Below are 22,845 nucleotides of genomic sequence, written 5' to 3'. Positions count from 1 at the left end.
TTTTTAGGAGATCACCAGCTATGAGTCTTGGCAGTCATACAGCTTATCACAAAAAAGGGAAACATGTCCATGACTACTCAAGTCTAATTGCAGGAGTAGACTATGGGCATAAGTACAAACACACAGACCATAATTTAACAAGCCCATCATATCCAGTTAACAAAATAGCAATTACTTCCCCACTGGGGCCTCTGACCTCCACAGCTATGGATTTTTGCCCTGGTTTGCAGTACGACATGTGAGTTCCTCCCCATGGAATAGACCTTAAATTTAATCAGAAAATGTTGGCCACCCCCATAACCATCATTCCACTATTACACCTATAGACACAGCTTACCTGGTGAGTTAGTACTGTGGCATACAGTATATAACTCAGCTGGACTGTTGGTGACAGTTCTCCCTCAGCAGCTTCCAGAGCACCTTCAGGTGCTGTTAAAAACAGCAGTCAGGAAACTATTTTCCATCTCAATTGCAATTTCATTTCTTCACATTCTGCAACTATAGCATGTGGTGTATTCAGAAATAATTGTCTTACCACCAAATTTTGGAATGAAGTCAAGAGCAGTTGTAATAGGCTTTAAGTTTGTGGTCTCTCTGGAACATTTTTGGATACAACTCTTAGGGGGTAGCATCGCTTGGCACTGGGATTTTGACTCAAGCAACTTACGTCCATTTGGAGTGAATTTCTTCTACTCACACATAGTGCCACTGTCCAAAATCTTCAACTGCTGGTTTCATTGGTTTTTCCATATGCTTTTACAGAAAGATGAGACGTACAGTGTTAGCATTATATATAGAGGTATTTTTACAAAACTTTTACAGGTTCTCTGAAGGCCCACTCCCATCTACTCAAAACAAATGCCAGTTGATTCTGGGTGGGTAAAGAGATACTAAAGGAAGCATTAACAAAGTCCAGTATAGCACAATAGGATCACATTACTGGTTTCCAATATTTTGCCAACAGAACCACATTGACCGTAGTAGCCGGAAGAAGAGGCACAGGTGATACTATCAGAACCCTCAGCACTGGATAATGACAATCATTATTCATGAGTCTTCCTGGAGATTTCCTGCTGCCCGGTGCTGTTTCACTCCAACACCCTCAGTGGATACTGTGAAATGGCTTGCTCATCTTACCTTGACTCGGGTCCAAAGGGTGGTGGGGCATGAAGGCACCTTCAACTACAGCGTTTATTCTTAAAGCTGGCTCTCTGGTTATTATGTGTTCTAGGCCTGCACTGTGCCCAGTGCCTTTCTATTAGTCAAAGATGCCTTCTGCATGGGCATCAGGTGTGGGGAACATGTCTCACTCCCATTATTGTCCCTTCTAGGAGAGAAATACATATTGTATATTCTGTGATGATAACTATACCAGAAAATTCTTATTTTTTTCAATTGCACTTTTTTATCATTAATGTCTTATAAGAACTGTAGCTCAGTCTTTAAAGTCTTCTAGAAATTCAACACCTTTTCAGATTCTGTTAACTTTCTCCCTAGGAACGCTGGCTCAATACAAATCTCGCCATGCTTTACTTCAAGGCACCCAGGAAACCCGTTTGCTTTTCCCTTCTTTCATCCTGTCTTAATCATGTTAGCATACGGGAACCAAATTTTGATTCTAGTCTAATTATTTAGATCTCCCAAAGCCTCTCCTACCTCATAAAATAATATCTCAATATGGTCCACCAGATAACTGCTAAAGTTCCACACTAGTTTGACATTCTATCGATCCAGGTGAACCTGGTAACGGAAACCTTCCCTCTCATTTTGTTTTCCCGGTGGGCCCTGCCCTTCCTCTGTTGTTTTCAGGTTCCTCATATTTATGGAGACCTCAGTAGGTGATAGCAAAGTGTTCCTAAGGATACAGTCTACCAGTAACTGATTTCTCTTGTCTCAGATTATGGAAACTTTGTCTCACGGATGGATGAGTGGTTAATCTTTGTTTCAAAAACTGATCCAAATTCAGTCAGTTTAGAGGAAGAGCATCTCCTGATTCTCATGGTTTCTTATATTTTTTCAATTTTCATGCTGCATCATTAACTTTCCCCTTCCTCTATATTAACAGTGGCATCTGAGGAGCATCTTCTATCCCTCCTGTATCACCCCTCCTTTTATATAGTTTGATTAATTTTTCCAGTTGGTTCTATGTTGTTGGATCCAAGGAATGGTTCATGAGGGCAGACCTAATTTTCATTCTCTTTCCCATGCATCATGCCATCTGTAACCAAGGAAATGCCAATATGTCCATCTCACACCCTCTTTATTTAATTTTTTCAGACAAATCAGAAAGCAATGTGGAGGGTAGCATATGAAATTATCTGCCCTCTTGTAACTCCTCTCTTAGATGGGCAAGTTCTTTTTACGAAGACATCTCAGCCACAGATACAAGTCTCTCTTCACAGCAAAGGGTACAGTTGTCACAGGTTACTTACAATCCCATTCTATATATGCTACTCTTAGAAACAATATATTCTCAAGTACAACTGCCATTAGGGAGGCATCCCTATACTCATGAAGAAGAACCCATTCATCAAGCACACATGCCACCCAATACAAAAGAGAAGGGAATGGATTTATTGGGTCTCCACATAAGGATGCTCCATTATCAAATGGTTTGTCTTTGGTTTCTTGTCCTGTCACCCAGCACAAGAAACATGCAGCCTCCAAGACAGCAAGGGAACTAATATCCCCAAGCATATAAAGAAAGGTTGCCATATTGAATTTGTCCCCATGGATGCTGGTCCTTGCATGGATCAGCCTCACTTGCCATGTCTCTTCACTCATGTAACTTTCTCTCCAACACATTTGTTTTTCTTGGTCATTTCAGATACCGCTCTGATGATGAATTTTCCCAAGGAGTTGTGAACAAATCAGAGATGAGTAGTTCAAAGAAATGATTACCCCAGGTCCAGCTTGGCCAACCAGTGATTTTGTGGGTTGTTTAAAAGACCATAAGTGGTAAGATAAATTAATAGAGAATCGGGGACAAAAAGGTAGATGTAGCAACATAAACTACACACTGATATGGGCTAAAGTCTCTCTCTTTCAGAGCCTGCATCTCTAGAGCTCCCTGAATAAATTTCAGACAGCTCAGTCAGTCAGTGAGTTGCCTCTCCTATGCAATAGTTACTGCTTGTAACTCTGTGGAAGGGGCTTTGTAAATCTAGTAAATTTGAGGAGCTTCTTGTGCATTACATGTTTAGTTTATGCCCAACAGGCTGTACATGTGAGTTTTCCTGAATCCTATGATTTTCCCTTCTCCATGCAGGAGAGAAGCTCAATTCAAAGGAAATAATTACACAAGAGGAGAATTTGGGATTCAAACAATCAACAATCCACTTCTAGCACCAAAGACTCATGATTAAAATCCATGTAGTGCAGTTTGAAGAACCCCTAAAGTTTCAACAATTCAGTCCCTGTTCTGTTTCCAAAGATCAAATTCTTTTCTACAATTCAAACAAGACTCTTTTTAACATCTTTTTATTTGTATTTTTGTGTGGATGAATGTTTTGCCTGCATGTATGTAAGTCCACCACATGTCTGCAGTGCCCATGGTGGCCAGATGAGAGTACTGGACTATCTGGAACTGGAGTTAAGGAAGGTATTAGTCACTACGTGGGTCCTGGAAACCAGACCCAGGTCCTCGATAAGAACATCCAGTATTCTTAACTATTGAACCATCTCTTCAATTTCCAAGGCAAACACTTAATTATGAGCTCTTGTAAAACAGAAAAAGAAAGTTATATACTTTTACTGTAAAATAACATAGTACAAGTCTATTCATCCCAAAATAGGGGAGTAGTAATGCAGTTATAAAAGGAAAACACTGAAACCCTATGTGGCAAATGTTAAATCCTGTAGCTCCATGTCCAATATCTGAGGAGCATTGTGTTCAGTGGGATTGGTTATCCCTGATCTTATGTCTTTCTCATTTGTAGCCCTTAAAGCTACTTTGCAGAGTTCCTTGGCAAAGGTCACATGTTCAGGATATTTCCAGCATACTGGTGTATCCAAAGTAAGCCTGTAGGAGAGGTTTCAATAATATATACCTCTAGTATTGTGAACATTTGAGAATCTGATATGTTGGTCGGGTCTCTTGGAGCCTCTAATATGCACTGATTCTGGAATCAGAATAAGTTAACTCATGAGTTTTCTGTTCAGGAACAAAGATGAAAAAAATGGACTTTCATGCATTTTGATCTTTAAGTAACATAACAAGGAACTTTAAAATTCTGAAAAGAGTTTGATCATGTGACACAAGAGAAAGGAGAAAGAAACGCATAAGTTTATTATTGATAAGTTGATTATTTTCTTTATAATTATCCTTAAACCACTTTTTCATCTTTAAAGGTTTATAGTATTTTAGGGAAGTATTATATTTGTTTTGTCTTTATATGGATGCTTCAGACTTAAAAGAAAACCTGACAATGTGAAAATTATACCTAGTGTCTGTAAGTTTATTGCTATTTTTTATATTAAGGAAGGTAAATATGAATTTATGAATCATGATTATTCTATCTTCTGTCTTGGATTTTCTGACTTACATTTCATAGTCAGATTTTCTGTGTTTAAAACTTTTCTTGGTTTTACATCCAGAATATATAAAGAACACAAAAAAAAAAAACTAAGCAAGAAAGGAAATGACCCAATTAAAAGATTTGCTAAAGATCTAAACAGAGAGTTTTCAAAAGAAGAAATAAAGATGGCTAAGAATCATCATAAAGGCTGGGTGTGGTGGTACACACCATGAATCCCAGCACTCAGGAGGCAGAGGCAGGCAGGCAGATCTCTGTGAGTTCGAGGCCAGCCTGGTCTCCATAGGGAATCCAGGCCAGCTAGGGCCACAGGGAGACCCTGTCTTAAAAAAAGACCAAAAAAGAAAACGTGTTCAACATCATTAGTAATTAGAGAAATGCAAATTAAAACCACTTTAAGGTTTCAACTTACCCTAGACAGAATGGCTAGGATCAAGAGCACAAATGATACCAGATGGTGGCGAGGATATGGAGTAGGGGGATTCACTGCTGGTGGGCTTGCAAACTCCTGAAACCCCTAGGGAAAACAGTGTGGAGGACTCTTAAAAACTAAAAATGAATCAACCCATATGACTCAATTATATGACCCCTTGGCATATACCCTAATGACTCATCCTATTTTAGAGAGACTTGTACAACAATGCTTGTTGCTGCTCTTCTCAATTGCTAAGATATGGAAGTAACCTAAGTGCCCCTCCACTGATGAGTGGTTAATGAAATGTGGTACATTTATACAATGGAGTTCTGTTCAGTAGTAAAGAAAGATGAAATAATGAAAATTTCAGGTAAATGGATGGATGTAGAAACTGTTAAACTAAGTGAAGTAACACAGACTCAGAAAAACAAAAGACGTACATTTTCCCTCATATGTGGATCCTAGCACCAAATCCTTCTAAGTGAATGTATATCCTGATGCAACTGCAAGGACCAGGAGTATGAAAGGAAAACAGGGAGGTAAATGTAAAATAGGAACCCAATGAAGATTAGTAGGATAAAGGTGCTATTAAGGGAGAAATATGTAAAAAGTTGGTAGTTAAAGGGGAGGGGGGGGAGGACTTTACAAAGAACTATGGGAATAAAGGGGGACAATTCTCCAGATACACAGTAAAAAATAAAAAGCCTTAAGCAACCCTACGAGGAAGGAGGAAAGCCCCTCCAGAAGCAATATGGCTTTCAAATGAAAATCCTACTGCCAGAGGTGGGTTTCCCCCTGTGAGCTGTTGACTTGAAGGATTGCAGAGGTCCCAAAAACAATAAAGGCCATTGCCAGTAGTGTTGGTTATACACTGAAGTGGGTGGAAAAATCCCTATTGCTGAAGATACTGCATGATGTGAGCATGGGAGAGGGAGAAATCAAGCTTGGACTAAGCTGGAAACTCCCTGCTGCTGGATGGGTGGATTTCATGGTGCCAAAAGGCAACATGCAGATGACTGAGGGGGAATAGTCCCCTATGTCCACTATAATTCTCCTCAATAATGGACCCTGTTTGCTGCCTACCAACATACCACACAAAATGTTCCTGCTGGCACAGTAGTGGAACATCTAGTGTATGTACAACCAGCAAATTTTCAATTGGATATGAACTCTGCTCCTAGGGGTGGAACACACTTCTGGTACTGTAGACCCAGCCAACCCCCCTGTGGCAGGGGAGCATATAGGCCCCAGTTGAAAGTCAGAGCAATTGCTTTGTTAGGTGGCTATGATGCACCCGCTAAAGTACTGACCAAACATTTTAGTTTACACCCATAGGTTAAGTTATTATAATAGTCTCTGTTTAGATGGTTTTGCTTCTTGCTTTGTGTTTTTATACTAGATGGAATCCCACTGAAACTGGCCAATAGCCCATGGAAAATAGATGATGCAGAGATCCGAAAGTTCAGTGCCTTTCCTCAATTGGAAGAAGATCATCTCACACTTAAACCACCCCTCCAAGGCTCAAGGCTCAGGGACTTTTGCAGAAGAGGTTGACAGAAAGAATGTAAGAGCCAGAGGAAGGGGTGGAGTGTTAACTGGACATGTCCTCCAACCACTATGCTGGTAAGGTATAGTCACACCTCATTTCCATGCTCATCAAGTAGTCAAGGTGGAAAGTCAGTCTCCCCTCCCATCCAATCAATTGAACTTAGCTGCATGTGGGTGGAGGGGCAAAGTATATATGAGCTGAGAACACCAAGAGGCACATCTCTCAGCACTTTATGTGGCCGTTAAGAGGTCACAGGATCTGTATTTGACTATGGATTTTAGGGCGCAGCCACAAATGTGGGGCACCCAATCTTCTGTAAATAAACCTCTACCATATGCACTTTTAAAATATTAATAAATAAAATATATATTTTGATTAATATCTCGATCATTTGCTTCCAGGATAAATATGGGCAAGCCATTTAATTCCTCTCTGACTTAATTTTTTATAAACCAAAAAGGTTACTAACGGGACCCGCTTCAGAAATATTTAGTGTGTATTAAATGGGCTAGCCCCTATGAAAGCATTACAATACTGTTTGGTACATGGTAAGCTACATGTGATGTTTCTTTCATTTTCTGTTTTTATATTTTTTATTGAGTTGTTGTAATTTCATACCACAATTTTTAATCAAATTTAGACCACCTCTTCAATCCATATCTCCCTCCCCCACCAGACCTCATGTATCCTGCCATACACATTAAATCCTATCTAGTCAATCATTGGTAACTAGATGTCCTTCAGTATAAATTCACCCACCAGAGATTAGTTAGTCCATCCAGAGATCATACTTAAAGCATATTCCCTCATCCAGCATCAGTCTCCAATAGTTCTCAGTCTAGGGCTGGCTTGCCACCCATTTCTCTCCTCCCCTCTCGGCCCTTGTTTAATTGAGCTGGCAAGGGCCCTGTGCTTGATGCCACCATTGCCACAAGTTCACATGTGCAGGCTTCCAGTAGTCTGAAAGCCATTCAATTTTTTGGATAGGTCATTTAAAATATCTTATTTCAGTTTTCTCATCACAAAAGCACAATAAATATGTGTTCTGATTTATTACCTTAGATATAAATAATCTGAAAAGATGTAAATTACATTTATCAAACATAATAAATATAAATAAACACTATTAATTTGCATGAAGTATGTTAACATTTTTGTTTAGAGTGACAATTAATTAGAGATTGTTAATTGAGAAAACTTTAATTTTGGATCTTACATATAAAAATGAAAATTAAAATGTTTGAAATTATGTTACTAGAATTACAGTTCATACATAGTAAATGTAATTTTCAAGCTTCCCTAGTGATATTAAGAATCCATCCCTTGCCATGGACTCATGAGACACATGTATTTTGTGACTTTTCCTACCAATATGGTAACAAACAAATGTCTACTCACCAGAGATAGGGTACTGATGAAAGACAAATATTTCACCAAAATCCAACTTGGGAAACTAACTAGTTTATTAAAGTTCTATAAAGTATGGTAAGAGAGTACTTCCAGGAGCATGTGTTACTTGAATATAGTTTCATTATCTAAAGGTCCACCCCAGCACTTGTGATGATTCAGGACAATTGAATCCCTAGACCTCCCTTCACTACAGGTCTGGAATCCTCTCTTACAACCAGCAATTGTTTATTGCTTCTATAAAACTTGGAAGGTCCTGTGTGAATCATTTTGGTTTCAGCTTTCCAAACCTTATGAACTTTGTTTACTTCCTGAGTCTCATGAGCATTCCTTCTCTTGCCTTAGGACAATATTGCTATCTGATCTGCCTTCAGTCTATCTGAGGATGAAATGCACAGAAAAGAGCCAGATAAATTGATCTTCAAATACATAACTTAGTAACAGGTTATTTTATTGTCAGTAAGCTCATGTGTTTATTTTCATGCAGTATTTTTGTAATGATAATTAACGTGTCTACATTATTGACAACAAGCATTACTTTAAACTGCCAACAGATCTGAACCACTTTCACATTTTGCTTAATAAAGACACTTTCCTATCAGGATTCAATATTTCATATCAGTTTCCTAGTGTGATTTTTCCTTCTGTAAATTATAAAGGAAGTCAAATTTTCAGTTTTTAAATGTACTTGCTGCTCCAGATGTGACTTCTGAGGTTAGTTTCAAAATGTATGAATTTAAATGGATTTCTTCTCAAATTTTATTTCTTTGTATACCAGAATTGTAATATGAGACCTTAACTATACAAATACAGATTGTCACACAATTTTGAGATCCTGTATTTTTTCTTATAAAAATAAGCTTATGTAAGAATTTTTTTCCTGGGGATACTAAGCAATGCTTGTTCTCTTTTAAGATTCTCATGTCAAACCAATATTTGATTAAAGTTTTACTGGGGAACCAAAGAATTTACTGAGCTTACTTACCTAGATAACTGAGAGGTTGCTGAGGTGTATGTATGACCTGAGGGTATACACAGTGGAAAGCCTTTACCCAGCATGGGTCAAGCCTTCTCTTCCTAGCCTTCCCCAGATTGTATACTTTATCCCTCCCCAAATCAAGGAGACCATGTGTGATTAGGGCCAAATTTCAAACATTTGGCTGGGAAGAGTGGCTGGATACTCCAGTGATTGTCCAAAGACCCTGCTTGGCCCTTCTTTAATGAAGGAGCACAACCATCAACAAGCCAGTTTTGATGATGTTTAGCAATCAGGCACTGTTGAAGTCATGATGATGGAAAATTTTTCCCTGCAGAAGAGACTGCTATACATCATCATCTTATTAAAAGAGCATGGAATTTTAAAGGATTTGGTGCTAGGAGCCACAAATGAGTGAGAACATATGTCTTTTATTTTTCTGAGTCTGTGTTACTTCATTTAGTATAACAGTTTCTAGATCTATCCATTTACCTGCAAATTTCATTATTTCATCTTTCTTTACTGCTGAATAGAACTACATTGTGTAAATATATCACATTTTTGTTAACCACTCATCAGTCGAAGGACACTTAGGTTGCTTCCATCTCTTAGCTTTTGTGAAAAGAGCAGCAACAAACATGGTTGTACAAGTGTCTCTACAATAGGACGAGTCCTTTGGGTATATGCCAAGGAGTTGTATAACCAGGTCATATGGTAGGTTCATTTTAGTTTTTTAAGAGTACTCCACAGTTTTTTTCCATAGGGGTTGCATGAGTTTGCAATTCCACCAGCAGTGAATGAGTGTCCCCCTTTCTCCACATCCTCACCAGCATTTGGTATCATTTGTTCTCTTGATCCTAGCCAGTCTGATTGGGGGAAGGGGATACCTTATGGTAGTTTTGATTTGTATTACCCTACTAACGGTGTTGAACACTCATTGATGATTGTGTTCCTAATCAGAAGGTGACGTTCAGATGTAACACTTCAGATCTTGGTCTCCAATACTGTAGTGCTCACCTGTAGCTAAGGGAGACAAGCTGCTATTGTTCTAAAATGATGGTTAAATTTGTTTCCTCCCCCTATCTAGAAGCCTTTAAGAGGGAATTGACAGTGATTTTAACACACCAACAGCTATCAAAATGCCTGAAAGCAAAGCCTGCATCCATCACTCTCAAGTCCTGCCTTGGCAGACAAAAGAAAAATGAAGAGGAACCCAATAGAGGGATGCTTTGGAAGCTCCAATTGAAATTCCAATTGACTCTCATGTGAATATTTGTAAATTTCCTTATTCTGTCTTTTTTTCTGGTTCCCTCTATAGAACTTGTAATGCTAATTACTCTTGCCTTTATTTCTCCTTCATATCTCCACTCAAGGACTTTCTTTCCCTGCTACAGATAAGAGTTATGCAATCTGAAAATCCTTCAGATAGACTCACTGATGCGGTACCCCAGTTGCCTCACCCTGTGTCCCTGTTCAGCATGGAAGAAGCCAGAGTGGCCTGCCTGTCGATGGATTCCCTAGCTAGGCAGTTAGTACAAAAATACCTCAAAGAAAAGCAGCCAGTTTCTTGGTTAAAAGTCAAAATGTCCTTGGGTCTCTTAGCAACATATTCTGTTCCAAAGGCAAAAATTGTGGAAAGTATTTGGGAGCGCTTATCTAATCCTTAAAAGATTTTAGAGTTACCTCTTCAGGAGGGATGTTACCATAGCAAAAAGCCCCATTAAAAAAAAAAAAGAAGAAGAAGAGGAAAGAGTCCATGAAGTTAATAGAAAAAAGTGATGGGGAGTTATGGGAGGTTAATAGAAAAAAGTGATGGGGCGTTATGGGAGGAGTTGGAGAGGAGGGAGTGGGCATGGATTTGATCAAAACATTTATTTTGCTTATGCTTATATACCTGTGTGATATTGTCAATAAATTATTTTTAAAAATAAGCTTATGTAATTTCAAATTGTTGGTGTTACGATCACATCCTACAGAGTTATTTATATCCGTTTATGATTTTATTTTGGAGCACTTGTAACTATAAGAAATTAAGATATTTGTTCTTGCTTTGGCAGCACATATACTAAAATTGGAATGACTCAGAGATTAGCACGCCCCCTGCACAAGGATGACACACAAATTCCTGAAGCATTAAAAAATAAAAAGCAAAAAAGTAAAAATGAAAAGAAATTACGATATTTGGCATTTGTCTCATAGTAATTTGGTAGCAAAAGAAATGAAACTACAATTACCTTTTTCAGGGTAAAGCCTGCATCTAGTCATAGCATTTTTCATGCCATGACTCTGAGTACTATTTTCAGTATATTTTTGTCCTTTGACTTGATCACAGATGAACATGTATCTGCTTTTTATTTTAATTTCAAGCAAAAATATTTGACATTAATAAATTTAGAAGTAAATACAAAGAGTAATAAAAGACAGAACTTGACATCACTTATGTTCCAGTAAATGACATGCATGCAATTATTACATATTACAAATTCCATTTGTTCAATATATGAATTAAAAAATCTTTAATTTCTTTAAATGAAGTGCATTATTTAAAATGCTATTGTTTAAATTAAGATGCAAATTATTGTTTGATATTATATGAATTATTCTTCATTTATCAAAAAGTCAAGTGAATACGAATTAGTTGAAATACATAAAACTGGCCACTAATATTCAAAATCTACCACAGTTATCAAATATGCATGTGAACACATTCTGCCATGTATTTACATCACATCAAATATGAGACATGTTGTATACAAGTACACAATTTCTATTTCCAACATGTTTATTTTAGATTACCCTCTTCATATTTAAAAACGTCAATATTTTAACAAGCTATGGCAGCAGAAATAAGGGAAGATGGAAGAAACTGGAGGAGGTTTTACACTTAAACAGCAGCTACGATGAAGCAGAAAATTACAACTCTCCTAGCTTGAGGGTCAGATTAATGTCGAGAAGGGGATATGGCCAGAAAGTTGGGCCAAGCCAAGGAGGGGGAGACAAAGAGGAAAGAAACAATGAAATCTGCACATAAAATTCATTCAAATCATTTCAGGATCCTTGATTTGCACCCAAAGAAAAATAAACAATCACATTGCAAAGTGAAAGCTTTGAGGCTAAAATATCTGAGGAGGATTTGGCTGCAATCAAACATAGATATTTTATTTAGACTGAATCGTGCATTTTTAACAAGGCAAGATAAACACTTTATTATTATTATTTTTATTTTATGTGCATGTGTATTGCCTGCATTTATGTGAGTGAACCCGTGTCGTGCAATGCCACGGAGGTCAGAAAAGGGCTTCGGATTCCCCTGCAACTGAATTAAGGATGGTTCATAGTCAGCCATGTGAGTGGTGGGAATCAAACCTAGGTCCTCTACAAGAGCAGTCAGTGCTCTTAACTGCTGAGCTATCTCTCCTGCCTGAGCTAAACACTTTTAGGTGACAGGAGATAAATGGTAAAATTATTTTACATAAATTTTCAGTTTTGTCTAAGAAAAAGAATTAAATGGAGAGAAAGAAAATCAAGCTTCTGCAATTTCCATTATGAAACAGTTATGATTATAAATATCTGGAAAAAGTTCAACAAAAATTCCAATATTAGTCATAACTCTCTGAAAGGAGAGAACTAATATAATATATGCATATATAAGATTTAAAGAAATTTATTACAGGAATGGGTTCATGTGCCTATAATGGCAAATATGTCCCATGGTATATAATCTGGAAATTGGGAAACAAGGAAAGATAATGCTGTGATCCAGGTCCAGTCCAAAGCCTCAGAAGCAAAGGAGATGGTGCAATTTCCAGTATTCTGCTGAGGTCCAGTAACTAAGACTCTGAGATAAAAGTGCTGATTTCTAAAGACTCTCTATATATTTATGCATATACAGCACCTGTGACTGAACGTAGTGCCTCATACATAATAGGCAAGTGCTCTTTCACTACACTGTATTCCTATATAGTCCTAGTCCTCTTTTTCACATTTTTATGCTTATTTTGAGACAGGCTTTAAGTTCCATAGCATAGACTCTACCATATTTTATGGTCCAGATAGACTTTGACCTTGCAATCCTTCTGCCTTCTGTTCCTGAGTAGCTGGAATGACAAAACTGTATCATCAATATTAACTATTGATAAAAATAAACTAACTAGAGTATACTGTATATGTACATGTATGTATTACATACATATATATGAAAAAGAATTAACATCATAATCCAACTAGGTAAAACAGGCATACAGAAGACTCCAGGATAAATAGAAGAACTTAGTGAGTTTCATGTGCACAGGATCTAGATCCATAGAAAGTTGAGTCACATGCTGTATCTTGATTATAATGATTATATATTGGAGGCCACTAAAAATGTCTCAGAGAATTTAAAGTTTAAAATAATGAAAGTACCTTATCTGATCTAAGCCAGGAATCAAAGAACAGTGAGAAAACTAAGCAATTAAAAATATGTGGAGTTTAAGCAATATGTTCCTAATTTAAAATAAGTCAAAAAAGGCTCCAAAGTAATTTGAAAATACTTTGAGATAAATTAAAATGAAAACACAAGTTCCCAAAACTCATAGGACTCAGGGAGAACTGAGCTAAGACAGAACTTAAATTTGAAAATATTACATCAATCACTAGAAAAAATGAAAAAACAACTGTGCTGGAATTTAGCACACAAGAGAAAATATTAAGTACTATACAATATATGAATGAAATATATGATAGGAAAAGCATATGTTCACATACAAATATATACTCTTTTTAAAATTTTTTATTTATTTTTTGTTCTTATTTTATGTGTGAGTGTATTACCTGGATGTATGTAAGGGTACCTGTGTCATGCAATGCCTGCAGACGTCAGAAGAAGGTGACAGATCCCCTGGGATTGAAGTTAGGATCATAGTTAGCTATCATGTGGGTGGTAGGAACTGAACCCAGGTCCTCTGCAAGAGTTTTGAGTGCTCTTAACCACTGAGCCATCTCTCCAGTCCCTTATATATTCTTATTTAGCAATAAAAGGAATTAAATATTATGCACACCATAACGTGGATGTAGGTATCTCAAAAGCAATATGCTAGATGACAAGTCATGTATCATATGATTTTTGATCAAATGAAATATCAAGATCAGACAAATCCAAGCAGCTTGGTATTTGGGGGGATTAAGGACATAGAAGAGGTACTGCTAGTGAAGTTTAGTAGTTTCAGAATTCCTTTCCTTGTGATGACGCTGTTTTGAATGTGGCAAAAGAATGTGAATGTACAGTGAACCAACTAATATATTAAAATAGACCATTTTACTTTATGTTTTATCCTTTAAATCCAATAAAATCTTTTCATATTTTTGTATTTTTGACATATTTATTTATTTATTTATTTATTTATTTATTTATTTATTTATTTATTTTGTGTGACAGAGTGTTTTCTATAGCCTACTACGTTCTTGGACTTCTATGCCCACTGTGGGCAGCACCATTTCTAGATTCCCTGGGCAGGTGGTCCTGGGCTGTATAAGAAAACTCGCTGAGCATAAGCCTGGGCAAGCTAGTGATCAACATTCTCCCATGGTTTCTGTTTTAGGTTCTTGTTTCACTTCCTGACTTTCCTCAAGGGCAGACTATGACCTGGAAGCATAGGCCAAATAGATCCTTTCCTCTGAAGCTGCTTTTTGTCAGAAGGTGTTATCATAGAAACCACCACAACAACAACATCAACTAAAACAGCAGGTATGCATCACCAACTCCTGGTAAAACTTTTTTAAAAATTTAAACTAGTTTGCTTTTTATGTTTATGTTTATGTTTTTATGTTTCAGTTTTTTTTTTTCCACAATCCAACCTTTCAACCTAGGAAACCGCTTTTCCATTTTTCATTAATTCTTTACTTACTTTGTAAAGCTTCTTCCTGAATAATTTTTTCCCTTTCTTGACTTGATTATTCTCTTCCACTAAACTACAACATTTGGCCTTTTAACATTTGGACTATGCCAAATCTGCTGCGTCTCTGTATCTATAGATATAAATCAGAAACTGTCCATAATCTTCCACTGCAATTGTAAATTAGATAATTTAGGACAAATTGTTTCATTGTTTGATTTATATAAATGTTAAATTAATTTTATTATAATAAATCAAAAGTTCTCTATTACTTTTACTTATGACCAAATTGAGGTATGTGTATCTTAATCATTAAAACACTCCAACATGAACAAAAATTCAAATGCCAACAATAAAGTATGGATGTAATAATGATTATGTTTCATTCTTCTATTCAGTAAATACCCTATAAACAAATTCTTCTCTCTCTCTGTGGATCTGAGAATTATCAGCCATAGAATTTGTCTTTAATCTACTGGTAATTTTGATAAACAGGTTACAATGGTGATAAAGAAATATCAACAGAATTCAGAAATTTTCTAAGAAAAAGTGCAATAGGCAAGGGCAAGATTATGACTTTAACCAATGTTTAAAGATATTTTTACTTAACTATATATTTAAAACATTGATAAGTCTGATACAAAACATCTTTGTGTTTCTGTCCACAGATGGAGTATGGTCACAGAACAGGGTATTTTGGTTGCCGACGTTTGTCTTTCAATATGTTTAACTTTTCTTTTCTTTTTTCATTCTCTTCTCGTTAACCTGATTTCAGATAAGATCTCTTATCTCTTTCTCCTCAGATGACAGGTTTGCTTTTGCTTCTGTCTAGTATCATCTTTCAAGATTCTATTTTGAAATTATTTTCTTTTCTATTCACAGCTTGGGTGTACTTCAGTTGTGCCTGTGTTAAGTCATTTGAAATTCTTCCACAATTGAAGGCAATTCCTTTATTATTATTGATTCCTTCTGTCTTGTGAGTTTGAGAAATTTCTGTTGACACCTTCAAACTTGCTTATTCTTGTCTCAGCTCATCAGAGTCATTGTACATCCCCTCTACACTGTTGTTCGTTTTGATAACCTCCTTTTGATTACTAGAGTTTTAGAGCTAAATTCAGAAGTCCATTGGCCATCCATACTTCCTCTTTCCAACTGCCGTCTTTAACACATTACCCACGGACTCATTATTCTAACATCTATGCTCCTTCTAAATCTCGTTCTAAAGTGTTCTTTGTCTCCTGATTTTTATCTCTGTCTTTTCTTCTTGCCCTAACTTTATTCTTAAAGCATGCTCTATCAGGTAACTTGAACTAGCATGAATGTCTGCACGTTTGATCAGTCTGGCTGTAGCTTATATGTGTTTAATGCTTGCTGTAGTTATTGGTATGTCATGCTTCAAAATCCTCAAGTGTCCTTGGCTTTGTCCATTTCTTGCTTGGAGATGGGATCTCACAGCTACGTTGTCCTTTGTGTACTGTTATAGGATTTTATTGGGTGAATATAGAATACAGATTTTATACAACTGATATTGCCATTATAAAGTGTGGAGGGAAAAATATGGAGTACTCAGTGAAATGAGACCTGCCTTAAAATAAAATTATTTAGTTTATAATATTTGTATTTGGATTGTATTGGATTTAGATTAATTGAAGGTATCTATCAAACACACTAGAACAAAGCCTAAATAAAATAACTAAAAGTTAGAGAAGATATAACATTAAAGAAGACAAATATAGTTCCTTCCTTCATGGAATGACACAGGAGAGACACTTGTATATGTAATGTAAGTAAGGGACTACAAAAGGTAGTAATTATAGCAAATACCATGAAGAAAATATTGACCATTCCTTCACTGGTGCCTGCAAATAGAAGAATGGCTATGTTGAACTCCTCAGATCAGTCACCTTTGCTGTCATTTCCTGAAATGTCAGAAAAGGAGTCAGTCTTGCCCATGGTATATTTTGACTTTATCTATGAGATTTAGAGTCTGAGGAGTGACAACAGTTCCAGAGTGGAGGTAGACGTGCCCAAAAGTGGGAAGGTGGAGGCCAGCATCTTTCATGACAGTCATATTTCAAGTGGGTTTCAAGTCTCTGAACTCTGACTATTCCAAATTGATATGTATCGTCAGTATAAAGCAACATATTTTAAAGATGCACAAGAAACAAAACCAAAGAATGTAAACAGCCTTAATGTCTAAATGACAGTTATAGTTTTGCTCTGGTGACTTAAGATATTAAGTAAAATCTTTTTAGTGTATTTTCAGTTTATTTTTCCACAAAGGATAAAGAGTATAAGAGGCTCACATTACCTTCCTTTGGACAGTGATACTAAATGTAATTTGACAAAGGGTTTAAAATAAGCTACATTATGAGAACTCATTGTGACAGATCAAGAAAATGTTCAATTAATATTTCCTTCTTGTTTGAAAACAGTTAGAGGGCTGCCTAAAATTTGTAAGGGTACTATATGTGTATGTATAGTGTCCAAACAAGAGCAGTCAAATGAAGTAACAAACTGATTGCTTAATAGCACATGAGACACCCATTGAGAACAGAAATACATAAAAATACATAAAAATACATAAAAAAGAAAAATAGAAAATGCCTACAAACAACACATTTCTTATTTAATCTTTCTACTTAGAACAAACAAGGAAATAAGCAAAGAAGTCTAAAACAAATGTAAACACTAAAATATTTCCTTTTCCTCTACAGGGGAAGAGATAAGAGGAAGCCGACAATAAATACCCTGTATTGTAAGAACTAAATCTTATGATAGCATGCCAAATAAATGATTATTCTGGCATCATCTTCCTATGAGTATAAAAACTGAAAAAAAATGTTTACCACATAATGAATATATGATGATTGAAGGTTAATTTCACTTTAATTTTAATTTTCCTCCTGATTCAATTTCTTTTTATAGACTTTTTGTGAATTTCATTTAAAATACATTGATCACATCACTCCCCTGTCTGTACCACCCTCTTATAGCCCCTCCACCTGATTTCATGTACTTTGTCACATATACTAAGGCCTATCAAGCCTTGTTTATTACCCCAAATGTCAGTGTGGCTCTATCCACTGGAGCTTGGTTAAGCTACTTTATTTATTTTTATTTTTATTTTTATGTATATGTATATGAGTGTTTTTCCTACAGGTATGTGATTGCACCTATATCATGCAATGCCCATAGTCACCAGAAGAAGGCATGTGATGCCCTGGAACTGTAGTGACAAGTGATTGTTAAGCATTATGTGGGAGATGGGAACCAAACCTGGGTCCTTAGAAAGAGCAGCCAGTGCTCTTATCCACTGAGCCATATCTCTAGCCCCTAAAGTGTAGTTTATTGACCTGCTCAATTATGGAAATGTTTGATATTCTAAATCAATATTCTCTAGAATCCTTATTTTGATTTTAATAATTATTTTTTGCAGCATTAAAATCAGTTCAATCAAGGAATTTTATGATTCTAAGACTTGTGCTTGTCTCTTAATCCATTGTGAATGGATTTGTGAAATATAACGTGTAAACATCATATGGATTTTTTTACATGTTAACATTTAATTTTTAAAACATTTGTTGAAAAACTTAGTCTTTCTACATTGTACATTTTTGACACCCTTATCAAAGTTAACTCTTTTTCTTGGGTTTGAGTTTATTTTTCCATGCTGTTTTATTCCATTGTCTTTATAACAGTACTGCACTGCTTTAAACATAAAGTGTGTCACTGAAATTACCAAAGCTTTGTAATATATTTGAGGTCAGAAACTGTGATGATTCTAGCTTCTTCAATTATATAATTTTTAAATGAAAACATGTATTTTAAAAACAACTTTGAGGGGGTTGGGGGGGTGGTGGATCTTTGAGGAGATGGAAGAGGGTTTCCGAATATGTTTGAAATACATTGTATGAAATTCTAAAGAAAAATAAAATATTATTTTAAAGTTTGTACTCTTAAAAACTAATATTTTAGAATTTGATACATGAATATAAATGAGTTTTGGTGAAATTTACACTCCAAATCCTGCCCTATCCCATCTGCTGTACCCCCAAAACTATTTTTCCCTCTCTAATAGAGGTACTATTTTTTTTAATTCACGGAGTCCACTCAGAGTTGCAAATATGTGTGCAATGTAGGGCCACACCCTGGAATATGGGAAGTCTCTCAGTGTCTCCTCCAAGAAAACTGATTGTCTCTCCTCTAGCCATCATCAGTTTCAAATAGTTCCTTAGCAAAAAGAAGGACTTCATTAGCTCCTTCCCAGTTCATTCCAAAATTTCACTGACTGGATCTTGTACAAATCTTATGCCTGCAGTTGCAGCCTCTGTGAACTCATATGCACAATGACCCTGTCATGTATGGAAAACAATGTTTTGCTACAGTCGCCCACTTCTGCCTCTTATAATCTTTATACATCTTCCATAATGATCCTTAAACCATTGGGGAGAGGATTCATGATACAGATATTCTGTTTAAGGATGAGCAGCACAGTCTCTTAGTCTCTGTATTTTGACCAGTTGTACATCTCTGTACTAGTTGCTGTCTACCAAGAATGAAGTTTCTGCCATGAAGGTTGAGAGCTGCATTAATATTGGGTATAAGGATAAGTATTTATGATACAGCTTAATACTATGTCCACATAGGAGGATAATAGTAGTAGATTCTCTCTTAAAATCTCATGCAGCCACAGGTTCTTGACTCAGTTAGTCGTTCCTAGCATGAATTCTGTCTTGTGGAGTGGCCCTTCAATTCAACAAGAAAGATTTTATTACCAAAACATTCCTATCATTATTGTACCATTAAATCCTTCTTGCAAGGCCCAGACATTATTGTAGCTCACAAGATTCACCTGTATAAGACTCTCAATTAAGTTTCTCCCTCAGTACTGTGAACAGCACCTTCTGGTGTTATGAATGTTAACAAGTAGGGATGAAGCTGCCAGTTTGATTTCTTCATGTTCTATAACACAATGTTATGGTTTTCTTTAGCAGCAGAGTCTTACCATAAAGTTCTGGAGGACAACCAAGAGAAATGGCAGTAGTCTTTAATATGTTGTTTGCGAGTGGTATGGGAACCTGCTGATTAAGAATGCACAGAGAAGCAACCTACCCCTGACACTGGTTTGTTGTCTGACAGCCTACGGCATCCAAGAATCCAAGAGGGGCACTCTCCCCTCATTTTACACATGCATGTGAATATATTTCAGGAATTTTCCATAATAGTTGGTTTAAATATGGTGTTTTGAAGATTATTAGTGTTAGTTATCCCTCCCCACACCCATCTCTACCCTTCCCTCCAATGTTCCTTTCCCCTTCAAACCATGTGTTCTTCCCTATTCTCCCTCCCTTGTCACCCATGCTGGATTAGTGGTTGGAGGACACTTCCAGGTTACACTCCACCCCTTCCTCCAGCTCTTTCATTCTTTCTGCCAACCTCTTCAGTGAAAGTCCCTGAGCCTTGGATGCCATGGTAGGCATGGGATGGTCTTCCTCCTATTGTGGCAAGGCACTGAACTTTCAGGTCTCTGTATCATCAGTTTTCCATGGGCTGTTGGCTCATTTCAGTGGCATTCCATTTACTATAAAAACTCAAAGAGCAAGAGGCAAGAACATCTAAACTGGCTGCTATAATAACCTATGGGCATAAACACAAACACTTGGATGGTACTTTATCAAGAGCATCACATCCATCTAACAAAACAATCGCAGTGACTTCCCACTGGGACCTATATTCTCCCCTGACACAAGGGGTTGGCCTGATCTACAGTACCAGATATGTGTTCCACCCCTAGGAGCAGGCATTTTGTCCAGTCAAACATTTGCTGTCTGTACATACACTATGTGCTCCACTATTGCACCAGCAGAAGCATCTTTTTGGTATATTGATAGTGCAATGCGTGGGGGTCCATCGTTGAGCAGAGTTATAGGGGACAATTCTCTCCAAGTCATTTGCATATCACTTTTTGGCACCATGAAAGCCACCCATCCAGTGGCAGGGTGTTTCCAGCTTAGTTCAAGCTTGATTTCTCCCTCTCCTGTGCTCACTTCAAGCAGTGTCTTCAGAAATATCAGCAATAGGGTCCTTCCGTCCACTTCCAATGTAAAACCAACATTATTGTCAATAGCTTTCATTGTTTTGGGAACCTCCAGGGCCCCTCAGACCAACAGCTCATAGGGGGTCAGTCTACCTCTGGCACTGGGATTTTCATTTAACAATCATATTGCTTCTGGAAGGGCTTTATTCCTTCCCCATAAGGTTCCCTCTAAGCTTAAGACCACCCCCCCCATTTTTTACTACTGTATATCTGGAGAATTTTTTCCCCTTTATTCCCATAGTGTTTTGTATAGCACCTCTCCCCTTTATCTCCTTTATTCTATTCTTCTTTCTCAGGTTCCTTCTTTCCCTTTACCTCCCTGTTTCCCTTCCATATTCTTGGTCCCTACAGTTGCATCAGGATATGCACTCGCTTATAAGGATTTGGTGCTAGGATCCACAGGTGAGGGAGAAAGTATGCCTTTTGTTTTTCTGAGTCTGTGTTACCTCGCTTAGTTTAACAGTTTCTAGATCCACCCATTTTTTAATACATTTTGTTCTGATTCATGTTAAAACAGTGATGTTCACATTATTAAAGAGATAGCATTAAAACTTTGCCTAACTTTTGTAGATAGATATAGGCCATTCAAGAATACTAGTGTTTCTTTCTCTTTTCTTTGTTCTTTTTTCCTTTTTCTCTTTCTTTTTTACCTTATTTTGTATTTTATTTTCTTTCATGAATTCCCTGCACTTTTCTGTGCATGAAACGTCTATGTCCTTGGTAAAGTTTGTTCCTAAACATTTTATTTTTGATGTTGTTGATGGAAATGTTCTCTTAAGTTTCCTTTTCAAGTAGCTATTATGACTGTAAAAAATCATATTCTGAAGGATATATTTTTCACATTTCACCAAAATTGCGGGGAAAAATAGACAAATGGGATGACATCAAAATAATAAAGATTCTTCACAACAAAATTAACAATAACCTAAATATAATGGCAACATAAGGAGTGTGGGGAAAATATTTGCAAGCCTTCTATCTAAAGAAGGACTAATTTCAAAAATATATAAGCAAATTCTGTATTAGCAAAAACTAAAATACCAATACAGAGTAAAATATTCAATGCTGTTATCTGGAATGTAGCACAATGGAGGTGATTGGTCAATGGACAGTAAGTTTTAGTTATGCTAGATAAGTAATTCCTAGAGCTTATATGTAAATTATAGTGCTTCTACAAGGTAGTGGTTTGTAATTCTGCACTTACAATGTAGTGAGTACTTGTATTTCATATGAGTCCTGATGACAGTAGTCTTGGTGGAAGGACACAGGGACATTTGAGCTCTATGTGATGTCTTTCTCCTAATCATGGAAAATGCATCACAGGTGCCTGTAGAAATCCATTCTCATCACATATTGCATAGTAGATCTTTGAAGGACTTCAAAACAGTGGATGTAAAAAAAAAAACAATAAAAGCCAAAAGATTTAATACAGCCACCATTTATTTCCCATATTTCAGCTGTAGAGATGAGTGTTTGGGGTCTGGATTTCCTCTGATGGGACTAGACTTCTCATCTGTTCCACAACAAAAGCTGACATCGTTGGTACATCTGGGGTGTATTGTTACATGTTTTCTTATCCTGAAGAAAGTTAGCCTAGGCTTAAGAACATGTTGACAAATTTGGTTACAAGAGCAGGAGAGATGCAGTTCCAGTGTAAATACATTTTGGAAGTGCTTGCTTTCATTCCATGTATAAATACCCATTGGCCAGTGCATGCCTCTTTGGGAATAGTCATGAGCGAATAAAGTAGAGTCCAATTATTGGACATGGAAGGAAAATTATCAATGTTTTTCCTCATCACTTTGACCAAATACTTGACCAGAAGCTATATAAGAGAGGAAAGGATTATGTGTGCTTTCAGGTTCAGAGTACACATAGACCAAGGCAGAGAATTCATGTCTCAAGATTGGAAGGAACATGAAGCTGCTGACTCACATCCTGTTACCATTCAGGAAGCAGAAACAAGCCCGAAAGCAAGCTGATGTATAAT

The 22,845-nt window shown here is 36.7% G+C and overlaps 1 pseudogene; it reads left to right on the top strand.

The window, feature by feature from the left end:
* The first annotated feature begins 10,927 nt into the window (after positions 1 to 10,927).
* LOC115067272 lies at positions 10,928 to 11,027 on the top strand (annotated as a pseudogene).
* Positions 11,028 to 22,845: the final 11,818 nt, after the last annotated feature.

The sequence above is a fragment of the Nannospalax galili genome, unplaced genomic scaffold (genome assembly GCF_000622305.1).
Source record: "Nannospalax galili isolate Female #2095 unplaced genomic scaffold, S.galili_v1.0 scaffold965, whole genome shotgun sequence".
NCBI classification, from domain to species: Eukaryota; Metazoa; Chordata; class Mammalia; order Rodentia; family Spalacidae; genus Nannospalax; species Nannospalax galili.
The sequence above is the reverse complement of the archived record's forward strand: the minus strand, read 5'-3'. Positions and strand labels throughout refer to the sequence as shown.